Source organism: Trichechus manatus, unplaced genomic scaffold (assembly GCF_000243295.1).
Source record: "Trichechus manatus latirostris isolate Lorelei unplaced genomic scaffold, TriManLat1.0 scaffold00195, whole genome shotgun sequence".
Taxonomy (NCBI): Eukaryota; Metazoa; Chordata; class Mammalia; order Sirenia; family Trichechidae; genus Trichechus; species Trichechus manatus.
The window spans coordinates 224,139-240,310 of NW_004444131.1; the positions used below are offsets into that span (position 1 = coordinate 224,139).

At 38.8% G+C, this 16,172-nt stretch overlaps 1 protein-coding gene across 9 annotated transcripts in view; it reads right to left on the reverse strand.

Annotated features, from left to right (window-relative positions):
• Positions 1-16,172, reverse strand: part of EPC1 (enhancer of polycomb homolog 1) — a 100,283-nt gene that overhangs the window by 53,963 nt on the left and 30,148 nt on the right. For 2 of the 9 annotated variants that reach the window (XM_023741937.1, XM_023741938.1), the window contains exon 2: positions 11,189-11,295. The exons of the other annotated variants lie outside the window; for them this stretch is intronic. The gene's annotated coding sequence lies outside the window, so the exon portion shown is untranslated. The remainder of the gene's footprint in view (positions 1-11,188; positions 11,296-16,172) is intronic. 9 annotated transcript variants of the gene reach the window in all.

The window sequence follows — 16,172 nt, forward strand, 5'->3', positions numbered from 1 at the left end:
TTGCATGTGGAAAGGATATGAATCCTTGCAGGCCAGAAGGAGAAGTGTGGTAGTCAGTCTCCAATGATCTCTGCCTTTTGATACTCACACCTTTGAAAAGTCCTCTCCTATATTTTACCAGGGTTGGTCTGGGTGACCAACAGCACACTTCAGAAGTGATGGTAATGTTACTTATGAAATTAGATCATACAAGACTGTGGCTTTCATCTTGAGTGCTCTCTTGTTCATCATCTTTCTTTCTTTCAGATCACTCACTCTGGGGGAAGCCAGCTGCTGTGTTGTGAGAACACAAAAATAGTCAACGGAGAAACCCACATGACGAGGAACATAGGTCCTCAGCCAACAGCCAATAAGGAACTGAGGTTTGCTAACAACCACGTGAGTGAACTTGCAAGTAGATTCTCTAGACCCAGTCAAGCCTTGAAAAGACTGCGGCCCCAGAAAAGAGCTTTATTGCAACTTCATGAAAGACCCTGCACCAGTAGCATCCAGCTAAGCTGCTACCACTCAGAAATTGTGTGAGATAATTAATGTTTCTTGTTTTAAGCGGCTAAATTTTTGGGTTGTTATGTAGCAAAAAATAAGCAATATGGGGTTTAAGAAGGGGGAAGAAAAAGGACTGGAATGGAGACAGAGGCCAGATTATGCAAGCGTCTGGTACACCCCATTAAAGGGTTTTTGTGTTTTATTCTATCAGAGAAAGAAGCAATTTAAAGATTTTAGATGTCAAAGTAACAACTGGACTCACGTTTCAGAAAGGTTATCCTGAAAAATTTGAGGAGGCTGTAGCTTTGAAAACCAGAAGTAGAGAGATCAGTTGAGAAGCAATTAGAAACCTTTCTGAGTAAAAGGGCATCACAATCTTTTTATAGAACTCTTAGATTTGAATACATTAAGTGAAAGAGCAGCTCTGAGAATTAAAAAATCACTGAAACATGCAGAACCTGTTAAAAGTGCAGAACACTTTTTAAAGCTACAAAATTCTTCAAAAACCTGTTTTATACATCCTAAGCATCCACTGATAAATGAAACATGTATTTAAGAAAACAATTTGATCAAGTTGATTTCCTTGTCTACTTTAAGGCCGTATGTTTTTGATACTTTGCTTATTATTTTACATTGTATCATAAATACAACTGGATATAAGAAAACCAATATCTACTATCGAAACATTCTGTCTCAGTCATCTAGTGCTGCTATAACAGAAATACCACAAGTGGATGGTTTGAACAAAGAAAAATTTATTTTCTCACAGTTTAGAAGGCTAGGAGTCCAAATTCAGGGTGCCAGCTCCAGGAGAAGGCTTTCTCTCTCTGTCAGCTCTGGGGAAAGATCCTTGTCATCAATCTTCCCCTAGTCTAGGAGCTTCTCAGCACAGAAACCTCAGGTCCAAAGGATCAGCTCTGCTCCTGGCGTTGCTTTCTGGGTGGTATGAGGTCCCCCTGTCTCTCTGCTTGCTTCTCTTTTATATCTCAAAAGAGGCTGCCTTAAATTGTAGATTAATCTTGTAGATGAAGTCTACACAACTGCCGCTAATCTCATCTCATTAACATCACAGAAACCGGATTTACAACATATAGGAAAATCACATCAGATGAAAAAATGGAGGACAATCACACAATACTGGGAATCATGACCTAGCCAAGTTGACAGATATTCTTGGGGGACATAATTCAATCCATGATATTCTACCCTTTGGCCCTCAAAAATTCTTGTTTAAAAAACATATTCACCCGATCATATCATAGCAATAACAAAAGTCTTAACTCCAAGTCCAAAATCCAAAAAATTCCTCTTCATCTGTGAAATCCAGAATACAAGTTATCTGCTTCCAAAGTACAATGGTAACAGGCACAAGCTAGACATTTCCATTACAAATGAGAGAAACTGGAGAGAAAGAAGGTATAAGAGGAACCCAGCAAATCAGCAGAACACATTACATTAGCCCTCAAGGCTTGAAAATAATCCTGTTCTCTGAGACCATTTACACAAGAGCCCTGCCCTCCAGACTCTGATTATTGGCCACACTCTCCGGATTCTAAGTGGAGGCCCCCTCGGCCCTGGGCTTCAGCTCCACCTTCTAGGCCCAATGGAATAGCAACTCTGCTCCCTCAGCTTCAGAAGCACCATTCTCCTAGTCCATCTGAGTGGCAACTCCACTCTTAGAAACACCAGAGGCCATGGCTCCACCCTTTGAGACCCCAGAGGTCGTGGCCATACCCTTTGAGACGAGGGAGCTCTGCTTCCTGTGTTCCTTGTCTCTTCTGTTTCCTGGTTCCTTGGCCTCTCTGCCCCTTGGGCCTCACTGCCCATGTGTGCCATGCTCACGCAAGTGTTCCAAAGTTTTGTAGCTCCACCAGTAAGCGCCTAGAGGCATCCTACTCTGCCAGTGAACTTCAGCCGAAGGCACTCAGCTCTCTTGCTTCATGGGTCGACGAGCCTAGCTCTGCCGATAAACACCCAGAGGTACCCTACTCTGCCAGGAAGCCTCCTGCACAAAGGCACTCAGCTCTCTTGCTCTTTGGGTCGGCTCCAGCAGTGCTGTCTTGCTCTGGTCTACCAGTTCTGCTGGTGCCGCCAGTTCTCTGCCACTTCTTGCCGTCTCCTGTGTAACAGCTCTCCTCATTCCTTCTGAGTCCGCTATCCATTCACAGTTTCACAATTGCTTCCACATTTTAGGTATCTGTTAGAGCAGCACCCCAATCCCGGTACCAAATTATGTCTTGGTCAACCAGTGCTGCTATAACAGAAATACAAGTGGATGGTTTTAACAAACAAAATTTTATTCTCTCACAGTTTAGGAGGCTAGAAGTCCGAATTCAGGGTGCCATCTCCAGGGGAGGGTTTTCTCTCTGTGTCGGCTCTGGGGGAAGGTCCTTGTCATCAATCTTTCCCTGGTCTAGGAGCTTCTCAGCGCAGAAACCTCAGGTCCAAAGGATCAGCTCTGCTCCCAGTGTTGCTTTCTTGGTGGTATGAGGTCTCCCTGTCTCTCTGCTTGCTTCTCTCTTTTATATCTCAAAAGAGATTGGCTTAAACTGTAGATTAATCTTGCAGATTGAATAACTGCTGCTAATCCCATCTCATTAACATCACAGAAATAGGATTTATAACACATAGGAAAATCACATCAGATAACGAAATGGTGGACAATCACACAACACTGGGAATCATGATCTAGCCAAATTGACAGAAGTTTCTGGGGGACACAATTCAATCCATGACACACTCCATAACAAAACAGCTATGATGAAAATCTGTTGAAAATTGTTTAACCTACCTAAAACACACACACACACATTTCCATCCTTTAAGGACTAAAAACTAAAATAGTAAGTTAAGAAAGATCTGAGCACTTACTGTGTGCAAGGCATTATGCTATATACACTTTACCTCATTTAATTCTTAACCACATATTAAGAAACTTGTGGTAAGCGGCACAACCAGAACTTTAATCAAAACCTAACTCCACAGCTCATGTTTTAAACCCAGCCAAGGCAGCTGCTCTCAAACCTATCAGACCCAATGCTCTCTCTCTTGAAATTCCTTCACTATTATGGTTAAACACATTTTTCAAATAATTAATCCAATGACTTAACTGGAAAACAAACAAGAAATAAAAAGAAAGCAATTTTTAGTAACATACATATTTCAATACATAGTCATCTGGGTCTGTCTACCCAGTAAGACAAAATGAAGTAATCACAGGTGCTCATACGTCTACAGAGAATCATTGTGAATGCAGTAGCTAAAAAAATAGACATGATACAGCTGAGCAGTACTATCGACTCAATATCACAAATGGTGTTGATGCTGATGGAGTGATTCCCAAAATGGTTAACAACTCCTAAAAAAGTTCTGGACAAAATAAAGTACAACATCCCCATAGTTTATACATGAGCTGCATTCCTGGGAAACTTAGTATACATCAAAACTACAAAAAATACTTCACATGTAAGATGGAATTGAGTCCTAGACTCAGATAACGAGAAACAAAATTTTCACCTACAGGAATGTTCTAAGGGATAGTCAAGTCACATGGACAATTCTTTGTTTTGTGAGATTATCTTTTGCATGGTAGGATTCATACTATTCCTAGACCTGTCCCAATAAATGTCAACAGCATCCCCCAGTAGTTGTGACAACCAAAAGCACCCCACAAATTTCCAGAATGTCCTCAGGGTGGGGGCATAGTACAACTCCTGTTGAGAACAACTGAAGAAAGGAGAGGTCTCAGATATTCAATAACAAATCTTGAAAGGTCCATTTACTGGGTCATGAAAAAGTTTACAAAAATCTTTATATAAAAATATTTACACAACTGTGCAAATGGAGTGACAGATACTCCTTAGTCTTCATCTAGCCACCAGTCTCCACCTACGAGGGGCTGCCCCTCCTCCTTCAAGTTATCACACTATCATTAGCTGCAGGAATGCACCTATACAGTAGTAGTTAAGAATATCTAGTAAGGGATTTTCAACTGTTGGTTCATCTGAGATTGGCTGGATAAATCCCATCATTCTTCTTATCCATTACCAACAGAGTTCAAGACTTAACAGCATCACCTTGGCTCTTAACCACCATTCTGCTCTCAATTATCTCCTAATGTGACCCAATCTTCTACCCTTCTCCACCTTCCCAAACTCATATATTCTGTTCTCTGGAATAAAGATCTATCAGTAAGCCCTTTTCTATATTCTCAAATTCTTTCACTGTTCCCTTCATCATCCTGCCATAAAAAAAGCCTAGCTGTGTCTTCTGGAAACAGTACTACCTGCAACCATTTCAAGCAGCTGCTTATTTTCCCATATTACACACACTTATAGATGGGGTCAGGGTTCACCCTCCTTGTTTCCCATTGCCAGTTCTATACCATTTCTTCTTTGTTGTTCTTTCAAAAAACAAAACCCCTCAAAGGTCCATACCATCACTTTCCCCGTAACTGTCATATACACTCAGTTGCTCGTAGTCACAGAGCTCACCATCTTCCTCTCCACTACTACACTTCCGCCATCAGTAACGACAATATCTATATGGACTATACATCTAATATCATGCCCCCACACCCACACTGATCTTTTCCTCTATTCCACTTCAGTTACCACTTCTGTTAAACCCTAGAGCTTGCCTTCACTAATAACTGTGACACCTCCAAAATCTAACACAACAATCTACACCTCACAGTTTTAATTCCCTCATTTTTCTCTTCCTCCTTTGTATTTTTTGGGAAAATCTCAACCTTGGATGATGATGATGTTGTGTGCCGTCCAGTGATTCTAACTCACAGAGACCCCATGTGACCAGAGTAGCACTGCCTCATGGGGTTTTCTTTGCTGTAATCTTTGTAGAAGCAGGTCATAAGGTTTTTCTCCCTCAGAGCCGCTGGGTGGGCTGGAATGGGCAATCTTTCAGTTAGTAGCTGAGCACTTAACCTTTCACCACCAGAAATCCTCCTAGATAAACCATACTATCTACCTACTTTGTGCTTTAATTCAACTAATGTCACTGCATTCAACTGCCCAAGTGAGCTGCCTGGTCTCGTTTTAAATAATCACAAATACTGGACCCTCAGCAAGTCCATCAATCCTAATTTATTTCTCTAGTAAGTTACCTTTCTCATACATACCTTGGTCTCTTATGGTTGGTCCCTCCCACCTCACTCTCAGGTGATGACCTCACCTCATACTTCATAGACAAAATAGAGTCATAGAATAAAACTACCTTATCTTCCCATCACCAATGCAACCAAATGACCTGCATCCGTTCTCATCTTTCCTTACTTTTAAAATAGAAAAAGTATTCTTGCTCTAATTAGTAACCAACCTGTCCCTTTGTGCTCAAGATCCCATCCTCTCTCCTACTAAGGTCTTAACATCTAAAAAATTATTTGTCTTTCCTGGATCAATTTCATCCTCTTCTAATGAGATTATTCCAAGTAGTATACCAGTTCTAGTAACTTTTATGATAGAATTAGTAGACAAAAATGTTAAAACAGCTATTATCTTGGTCATTTCTAGGTCTCTTTCTGTTGATTCCCCTCATCCACCCTAGTTATGGGCTCAACCATAGCAAAGATTGTGAGGATGATGTAGGACTGGGCAGTGTTTTGTTCTATTGTACAGAGTTGCTATGAGTTGGAAATTACTCGACAGCCCCCAGCAAGTTAGGGGTCGTATTTTCCAGCTTTTTTTGGCATGCTAGTAATTTTTGATTTGATGCCAAATACACTTTGAGTTTATACTGTAGGATCTTTAAGTATTCCTTTAAGTATTTGTGGGCTTTGTTCTGAGACACAGTTAAGTAACTTAAAATTAGTTTGATCCTTTTGAGGCTAGATTCTAATCTTTGTTAAGGTGAGTCCAGAAGAGTCTTTAATCTAGCCCCACTACTGAAGCATTAACTCTTCTGAGAACTCTACCTGATGCCTTATGTATCTGGAGGCCTTTCCACTCCTGGCTAGTGAGGATGCAACATTCCTAGTCTTTTGTAAGGTCCCAAAACTGTTTCTCCTACTCCCCTACTTCAGTCCAGTTGCTTCTTCTCCCAGCCTTGGTAGTTCTGCACACACGTTCTCACATCAGTGTTCAGCTACAGACTCAAGGAGACCCCTCTGTAGATCTTTGAAGCTTTTTCTGTGCAGTTCTGGTACTCTGCCCTGAGCTCTACCAGTTTGGCCTCTCAAAATTCTTAACTTTTGTATCTTCAACTCAATGAGGCTGCCAGGCTCTATCTGGGATTCTTCCTCCCTGTGCTGCAGCCTGGAAACTCACTCTAGGCAGTAAACTGAGGCAATCATAGGGCTCACTTTCGTTTATTTCCCTCATCTGTTTATCCGCTGAAATTCCCCAATTTTCATTTTTCAAAGAAATTATTTGTTGATCCCACAGCCCCCTCTAGCTACTGCCCTATTCTTCTTCCTTTCATGGCAGAGCTATTCCAAAGAGTTGTCTACACGTGTTATGTCTCCTTTTTCCATCTTCCATTATTTTTTCTATACTAACTGGACTTTCCTTCCTACCACTATACCAAAACAGGCCAATGGCATGTATCTGATCAATATCTTATCAAATTAAATGGTCATTTCTTCTTACTCATCTTGTTCTCTCAGTGGACATGGTTAAGCAATTTCCTTCCCTCTTGGGACACTTTTACCCTCATCTTGTTCCTACCTTTCCTTCCCAAGCTAATAGCTCCTCCTCTACCGGAGCCCCAGGGCACAGCTTTAAATACCATCTACATGCCACAGACACCCAATTTTATAGTACTAGCCCATTACTTTCAAATATTACGCTTCCAGCAATACATTCTATCACATATCCAATTAAATCTGAGAAAGAGGCATTTTGACCTGAGTAAGTTCTCCCTTTCCGTTTCCCCCTCCCAATTTTCCCTACTTCCGTAAATGGCCCAATCAACTATCTATCCAGCTGTTCAAGTTAAAAATCGGGGCTTATCCTTGATTCTTCCTCCCCATTCGGTACATTCAAATCCATCAGCAAGTTCTGTTGGTGATACATTCAAAATATACGTCAAAACCATCCATTTCTCTCTGGCTCCACTATCACCACCCTGGTCAAAGGCACCATCAACTCTCACTCTTGCTTCACACAACTCTTTCTCCACACAGTAGCCAGAATAATCTTGAAAAAATCTAACTCAGATCATGTAACTACCTTGCCTGAAACTCTCCGATGGCTTATTTCATTTCAATGACCTGGATCTCCTGACTACCTCTGAGTCCTCATCTTGTACTACTCAACCCCTTGTTCACTTTGTTCTAGTCATACTGGCCTTGCTTCTGTTAGTACCTCAAGCCCTCTGCACCTGTAGGTTCCTCTGTCTGGAATATTCTTCATCCAGATCTTCACAGGGCTGGCTCATGCCCATCATTTAAGTTTCAGGTCAAATGTCCTCTTCTCAGAGATGTCTTCCTTGACCATCTATCCAAAGAAAACTCTATCCTCCTCCTTCCATTTGAAATTCTCTTACCTTGTTCCACTGCCACATAAAAGTCATGTTATATTACTACTTTTATTCAATTTTTTTTTTCTGTCTCCTCCCGTTAGAATCCAATCATTCAATTAAACAAATATTGAACACTTACTACGTGCCGGGAACTATTTCAGGTGCTGAAGACACATGAGTGAACAAAGTAGACAAAAATTTCTACCCTCACAGAACCTACATTCTAGAATGTAAGATTCATGAAAAAAAAGAACTTTGTCTTGTTTACTGTTGTACCCACAGGGCTTCTAACAATCCCTGGTTCACAGCAAATGTACAACAAATATTTGCTGCAAAAATGAGTAAAAAATTGATTTATCTATATTTCCTCAGTCTTTATATAATGTACCTCATTTCAAAAATCTCTACTTGGTTATTTGAACAATGATCAAATTCTTGTTTCAAACTTTATATATTCTGTTCTACCTTCAGGCTCTATTACCTTACTGGTAAAATATGTATTATTTGTAGCCATCACTACACAATTTTGGCTTTAATCTCAAATTCTCATAATAATAAAAACATTCTCTACTTCACCCATTTTATATCCTTTAAGTTCTTTAGAACTTGGCTCATCTTGAGCCTTGCCAGAATAAACTGGAACCAATTATCCATGCACCCAAGCTACTTTTACTTCTGTGTAAACTATGTTTGTACAGCATGCAAATCAAGTCATTCATTAATTCAAGATTTAATGGCTCTAGAAACATACAAAATACATTTGGAAACAGTATTTAAACATACCGGTAATACAATATACTCATTACACTATGAAAATAACTTAGGCCTATCTCTTCATTTTAAGAAGCCCTCGTGGCGTGTTGGTTAAGAGCTCAGCTGCTAATCAAAAGGTCGGCAGTTCAACTACACCAGCTGCTCCTTGGAAACCCTATGGGGCAGTTCTGTCCTATAGGGTCGCCATGAGTCGGAACTGACTCGATAGCAACAGGCTTGGTTTTTGTTTTGTTTTGGTAGCACAATGATTAAGTGCACAGCTGTTAATATAAAGGTTGGCAGTTTGAACCTACCAGCCACTCCGTGGGAGAAAGACATGGCAGTCTGCACCTGTAAAGATTACAGCCTAGAAAACCCTACGGGAACAGTTCTACCGTCACATGGGGTCACCATGAATCGAAACAGACTCAACTGCACCTAACAACCACCTCTTCATTTTACAGTTAAGAAAACCTGGATGTGTGCACACATGTGCATGCACACACCCACACACACACAGTCACAGGCTGGATTAGGATTTAGGTCTATTAACTCCTAGTTTGATGCTTTTCCAAATTAATAATTACCTAAATTTAAAGACACCATTTTCCACAATTATATCATGCAACTCTTTAAGAATAGAAAACATCCCAAATACAAAGGATTGTATGAAATGTAAGTACTTTTGAGCATTAACAAATAAGCAAGGCCATTCTAAACATTCAACTATTGTTTGGTAATAAATACACCTGTATGGCATTTGTACATACATCGCCTTCCTCCTTAGAGCTACCCTTTAAGGTAGGTTAGAAGACCGTTACTGTTTAACACATGAAGAGAATAAGCGCATTCAGGGTGGCTGAGTGACTTCTTGAAGGCCACAAAGCCAAGGTACATTTTCTCAGAGAAAATACAACTGTTATTTGTGATTCCAAATTATCAATGCATCCCAATATACAAAAAGATCTGAACCTATATTAAATCACCCACAACACATTTTCTGCAGCTGGATTCACTCTGAAGCCACTTCCTATTTTCTGTTCAGCTACGCAGTACTCCCTATACTGAGGGAAATTCAACCAAAATTTGCTTTAATAGTATGTTGCAAAATTCAGCAATCTATGTTACAATGTATATCCAAAGCTGAGCCAGACTTCTTAAAGATAACCTCTATTACAGTGAATAACTGAAGAGGAGCTCTATCTTTCAAAGAACTGATTACATCCCTATTCATCAATGCAACAAATCATATAGTCAAAGTAGATCTATTCAGTACGAATTGTTTTTGGTTTTAATCCACCCACTACAGTGGGGCTGGTGAATGAAATCCACTTCATGTATTTAAAGGTGCAAAGTTGGTTTTCCACTATGTTTAAAATACTCTGATAGCACAAAATCATTACCAATAATCACAAGCTTTAAATTAACAAACATAAGATTTGCCACAATTTATAAATGTGCTGAAAACAACAGACTTCAAGTAACTGAAAGCAGTTCTAGCAAATTGTTTTAAACACTTAATTGCTTTCTCACTGATTTCTCCTATAAGTCACACTTTAGGAAAGTTTACTTTTAAGAATATACTCTAGCTCTTCCTTGTGGGTTCTCTTCTAAGAAGCAGAATCACAAACTATACTATCATTCCACATTATTACTGTTCCTTTTAAAATGCCACCCTCTGCTTTGAACTTACTGTTTTAACCAACTTCTTGTAACAATTAAATGCCCTGTTCTGGAAAATTGAGTCACAAATGCAGCCAGAAGCCACACCTTTATATACACAAACTAAACTCTTGCCATTACTAATAAGTGCTTAAAAACATGGTCTTATATTTATATATATGGCTTCGTATCTGTTACTTTAGCATTGCTGTTGTTAGTTGCCACCGAATCAATTCTGAGTCATGGCAACCCCATGTGTGCAGAGTAGAACTGCTCCACAGGTTTTCAAGGGTGTAACCCTCAGAAGCAGATCACTAGGCCTGTCTTCTGAGGTGCCTTAGTGAGTTCGAACCGCCAACCTTTTGGCTAGTAGTTGAGTGTTTAACCATTTGCCCCACCCAGGAATCTTTACCATCACTACTACTAAATGCTATGATATAGTAGAAAGCAAAACATAAAACTAAAACCCAGTTCATTTTTAACAAAATACTGGAAGTGGTTGGTTTAATATTTAATCCTATTCACAAATTCATGAACCTTTAAGCATGGCTTTTTAACCCTTGTTTACAAAATGTAAGCCACCCCATATCAACGGAAACAAAAGGTAGTCCAGCACTAATTCCACTGTTGTTAATTACAAAGCACCCACTTCTTATACATTAGATACATAAGACCATTGGTTTTTATTATTATTTTATTATTTAATAAGAAAATGGGGTCTAAGTAAGTGGTACTAATCCAAAATTTTAAATATCAAACTGAGTATCAAATACAAAACTAAATTATCACTAAAACAAAAGTTAACACTAACATTTTAGGCATCCAGGCACTTAAGTTTTCAAGATTCCTTTTGTAGTTAAGAGTCCTCACTCTCTTCCTGGGTTGCTTACATCCTTTAATTTTTCAATTATCCTCCTCCTATTTAAAAAAAGAAAAAAAAAAAAAAAACCATTGCCATCAAGTCAACTCCAACTCATAGGAACACTACAGGACAGATGAGAACTGCCCCATAGGGTTTCCAAGACTAATCTTTACAGAAGCAGACTGCCACATCTTTCTCCTGCAGAGTGGCTGGTGGGTTTGAACCATAAACCTTTTGGTTAGCAGTCCAGCGCTTAACCACTGGACTACCAGTGCTCCTCACCTCCCCCTATTAAGTCTGTTTAATAAACTGCCACACTGAGACAAGGAGGCCTGGTGGCAAAGTGGTTAAGCGCTGGGCTGCTAAACAAAAGGTTAGCAGTTCAAATCCACCAGCCACGCTGCAGGAGAAAGATGTGGCCATCTGCTTCTGTAAAGATTACAGCTTTGGAAACCCTATGGGGCAGTTCTACTCTGTCCGATAGGATCGCTATGAGTCAAAATCAACTCAATGGCAACGGGTTTGGTTTTCGGTTTATAGTGAGATAAAACCAAAATGACTCATTTTGAAATCTCTAGGACAGTAAATCATAACCCTCAGCTTTCTGCCCTGGCCCATTACAATACCTTTGAGAAGTTGATGACAAATATGAACTTCTCCCTAAAAAAATACAACATCACCGAATTTTATATGCACACTGCAGAAATTCATCAACTTTCAGAATCATTTCCATGTACCCCGAAGAGCTCAGCTTAGAAACTAGTATTCTAAAATATCTTGGGCAGGGTGGAAAGCTGAAATTGGATTTTATTACTGCTTCTTAATTATCTTTGATTTTATCTAGATTGTTTCCTATTTAATACAAAAATCTAAAATATTCTCTACTCATTCTAAGTCAAACTAGCTGTAAAAACTAAACTTTGCTTCTACTATAATTGAGATTTCACATACTTCTCTTCACTTTGAAGACAGTGGGCGGACTAGAGAAATCTAGATTGATTTTTATAGCTCCAGACAGAAAGGCTAAAAATTTTAGTTTGCAAAACAGTAAAAGCGGCGGGGAGGGAAATTCTTGGATTTCTTTTTTAAAAAATGATAAACTTTTAAACTTATTTAAAATAATTCAGTCTTATTTCATAAAATAGCACAACTAAAGATTACTTTACAAAAAGTTTTGAAAATGTTAGTACTTAACTATTTCTTCTCATTTCAGGATATGTACAGTATTTCAATTTAACTAGATGTTCCCAAAGTCTAATTAAAAACCAAACAAAAAACACCTGGCCACTTTATAAATGGTCCTTAACTTGGCCTCAATAACACTGTAATCCTGGGCCAGAAGGATGCAGTTTTAAGACAGAAATGGTAGGAGACTGTTTTGTCTGGTGTTGGACCAAAGGACTTATTTAGAATTGAGAGTCTATTGCTTTCCTGTGCCTTGTTAAAGAAAGGTGTTGGATGATGACGGTTAGACCTAAAATCTCAAAGGTGGCTCTGTGCGGTACTACTAATGTGAGAGCATCTTATTTACATCAAATATCCTACCCAAACCAATCCAGGTAACAGTAGAAGAAAGGTTACATCTCCAACTCTTTAAATGGAGCCACACACCCTAGACATCCCAATGAAAAGTTAAAACTATCGGAGCCAACTACCTCCAATTTGCTAAATATCACTTTAAAACCGACTTTTTCAGAATATCTATCCTCAAATGAGAAGTATGCATAAAGAATTGTAACAATATAAAATTCCAACTTTAACGAGAATAAATTAATGTTAATAAAAACACTTGAAAGTATTTTTTATAAGTTACCCTTTCAATTAAATGTGATGCTGTGCTACTGAACTTAAACTTACTGAGGCAACATCTTCCCCCCTTACCTTCTCCTACCCTGATCTGGGTCTAATTTATCATTTTTTAAGCCCAAAAGGGACTCATTTATCTCATATTTAGAATTTAGAGTCTATCGCTTCCCTACGCCTTGAAAATGACTTCTTTAATTCAGCAAATACAAAGCTTCCATCATTCGTTATTGATTTAGCAAGTTACAACACATTACATTCCACAATTCAGACTTTTAATCCCTAACCCCTACAATTTAGTTGTTTTTCGATCCTACTACAGTAATCAAAACAAAAAACTGACAAATAACTGAGTTCTAAAGTTGAGTAACATTTTTTTACCTCCAAATTCGGTGGGGGGTGGGGGGAGTAGGGGACTGCTACTTAAAGGTATTCTTTAAAATTAAGAAGCATGGCTAATTAGGCCAGCGTGTTCAGCTTATACTATTATTAAAATGGGTTAAATGGAAGTACATTAAGTGTTATTTTTTCAGTGTTAAGACCTAGATTTCTATCAATTTACCACAGAAACAAAATGTTAACGATTACTAGGCATATTTCCATGACAATGTTTCAGATACACTGTGATCATGAAATGCTTTATTAATGAGGTGGTATATAATAAACTGTCCTAATCTAAATCTGCCCCATCTTTCACAACCAACATAGGATTATATACTTTTTCTAAGTTCAGGTTCTAGGTCACTGGAACCTAAGAAACAGCGTAACTAATGTGTCAGTCCAATGGCAGAAGCTGGTCTTAACCCCTCTTCTTTATAATACAAAATCCTTCAGTAAATTATCAAAATGTTTGTTTTTCTCAGAGTAACTCAGAATTCAATTATCTTTATTTATACTTAGGATACATTTTCCCCATATTGTATAACACGCTTTCAATATTATATTATGATTTATATGGCCGATCACTACTAGCATGAACCACAGGACTGCAGAGCAACTTGTCTATCTGGTACTTTTTACATTCTTCTATTAAGTTCAGTATCTATTTTGAGATCTATGCTTCACCTTCTACTTTGAGGAAGCAGCTCTTCCCCAGTCGTATTCTGAGTGCCTTTCAACCTGAGGGGCTCATCTTCTGGCACTATATCAGACAATGTTCCACTGCTATTCATAAGGTTTTCAGTAGCCAATTTTTTTAGAATAGATTGCTGGGTCCTTCTTCCCAGTCTGTCTTACTCTGGAAGCTCAGCTGAAACCTGTCCACCATTGGTGACTCTCCTGGTATTCGAAATATCAGTGGAAAAGCTTTCAGCATCACAGCAACATGCAACCACCACAGTATGACAAACTGGACCAATAAACAAGATTGTGATAAATGGAAAAAATATTAAAGTTGTCAAGGATTTCATTTTACTTGGATCTATAATCAACGCCCATGGAAACAGCAGTCAAGAAATCAAACAACACACTGCACTGGGCAAATCTGCTGCAAAAGACCTCTTTGAAGTTTTAAAAAGCAAAGACGTCACTTTGAGGACTAAGGTGTGCCTGACCCAAGCCATAGTATTTTCAATCACCTTACATGCAAGTAAAAGCTGGACAACGTTGTAAGAAAAACTGAAAAAGAATTGATGCATTTTAATTTTGGTGTTAGTGAAGAATATTGAATATACCATGGACTGCCAGAAGAATGAACAACTCTGTTTTGGAAGAAGTGCAGCCAGGATATGCCTTAAAATCGAAGATGGTGAGACTTCGTCTCATGTACTTTGGACATGTTATCAGGAGGGACGAGTCCCTGGAGAAGGATATCATGCTTGGCAGAGGATGAACAAAAAAGAGAAAAATCCTCAACAAGATGAACTGACACAGTGGCTGCAACAATGGGCTCAAACACAGCAACAACTGTGAGGGTGGCACAGGACCAGGCAGTGGTTCTGTTGTACGTTCTGTAGCTATGAGTTGGAACCAACTTGACAGCACCTAACAACAACCCGCTTCACTGCTCATAGTTTTCGATTGCATGTAAAGTGAAACAAATTCTAACAGATGATGAAAAGGGTACTGTAAAGCAAAAAATACCTTGTTATTGTTGTGTGCTGTCAAATCGAGTCGATTTCGACTCACAGCAACCCTACAGGATAGAGAAGAACTGCCCTATAGGGTTTCCCAGGAGTGGCTGGTGGATTTGAACTGTCGACCTTTCGGTTAGCAGCCAAGCTCTTAATCACTATGCCACCAGGGAATGATATCTACTGCACTATAAAATGTCAAAAATATTTCAGTGGACAAAAATTATCTGTAAATTTAACAAGCACTGATGCTTCAGTTAAGCTTGGCTCTGATTTTAGGTTGTAGCTCTTGGGACTGGCCAAAGTATTCACAGAAACAAGAGTTAACTAAATTTCTGAAGTGTACTGTAGTGCTACCTTGCTTTAATTGAGGCTCTCCCCTTGGCTGCAAAACAAGAGCTACAAATTAATTTCCAAGACAGTGTAACACCAACACCCCAACCTCAGAATATTATCTGTAAAACTTATAAACAGAAACAAAAATAAAACCAAAAGACAAGATTCTGCAGTCACAAGTACTTTAATTTTTAAAAACAAATCACTTATTTAAAAATAAACAAACGGCACCATTCTACTGGAGTTGATACAAGCAAAAAAAAAAAAAAAAAAGAGGTACTGTCTCATAAATAAGGTGCTGAAAGTCAGTACTGCACTAGACAATCTCAACTACTACATACACTTAGCGCTCAGTTTATCTTTAAAGTGAGATTTAAGACACTACCGAAAGTAACATTCAACTGCCACTATTTTACTTTAAAAGGTTAAACAACCCAAACAGTTTAAACAGTTTTATTTTCAAAAACATTAACAGAGCATAATTACTACATTTGAAATTCTTACAGTACCAAATAGAGGCATTACAATTTTCCACAACAAAATTGTAGCACACAAATCCACGCGACTCCTTGACTTCTTTGAACTGTCAATACACTGCACCCTGTTTAAATGGCTGTACCTGAAAACCAAGGTATGCAATTCCTTAGGATTAGAAGTCATCAAGTTATATTGCCAAGGATCTGGGGGAAATGAGAAGGAGATTCTATTATCCGTGTGTCTGA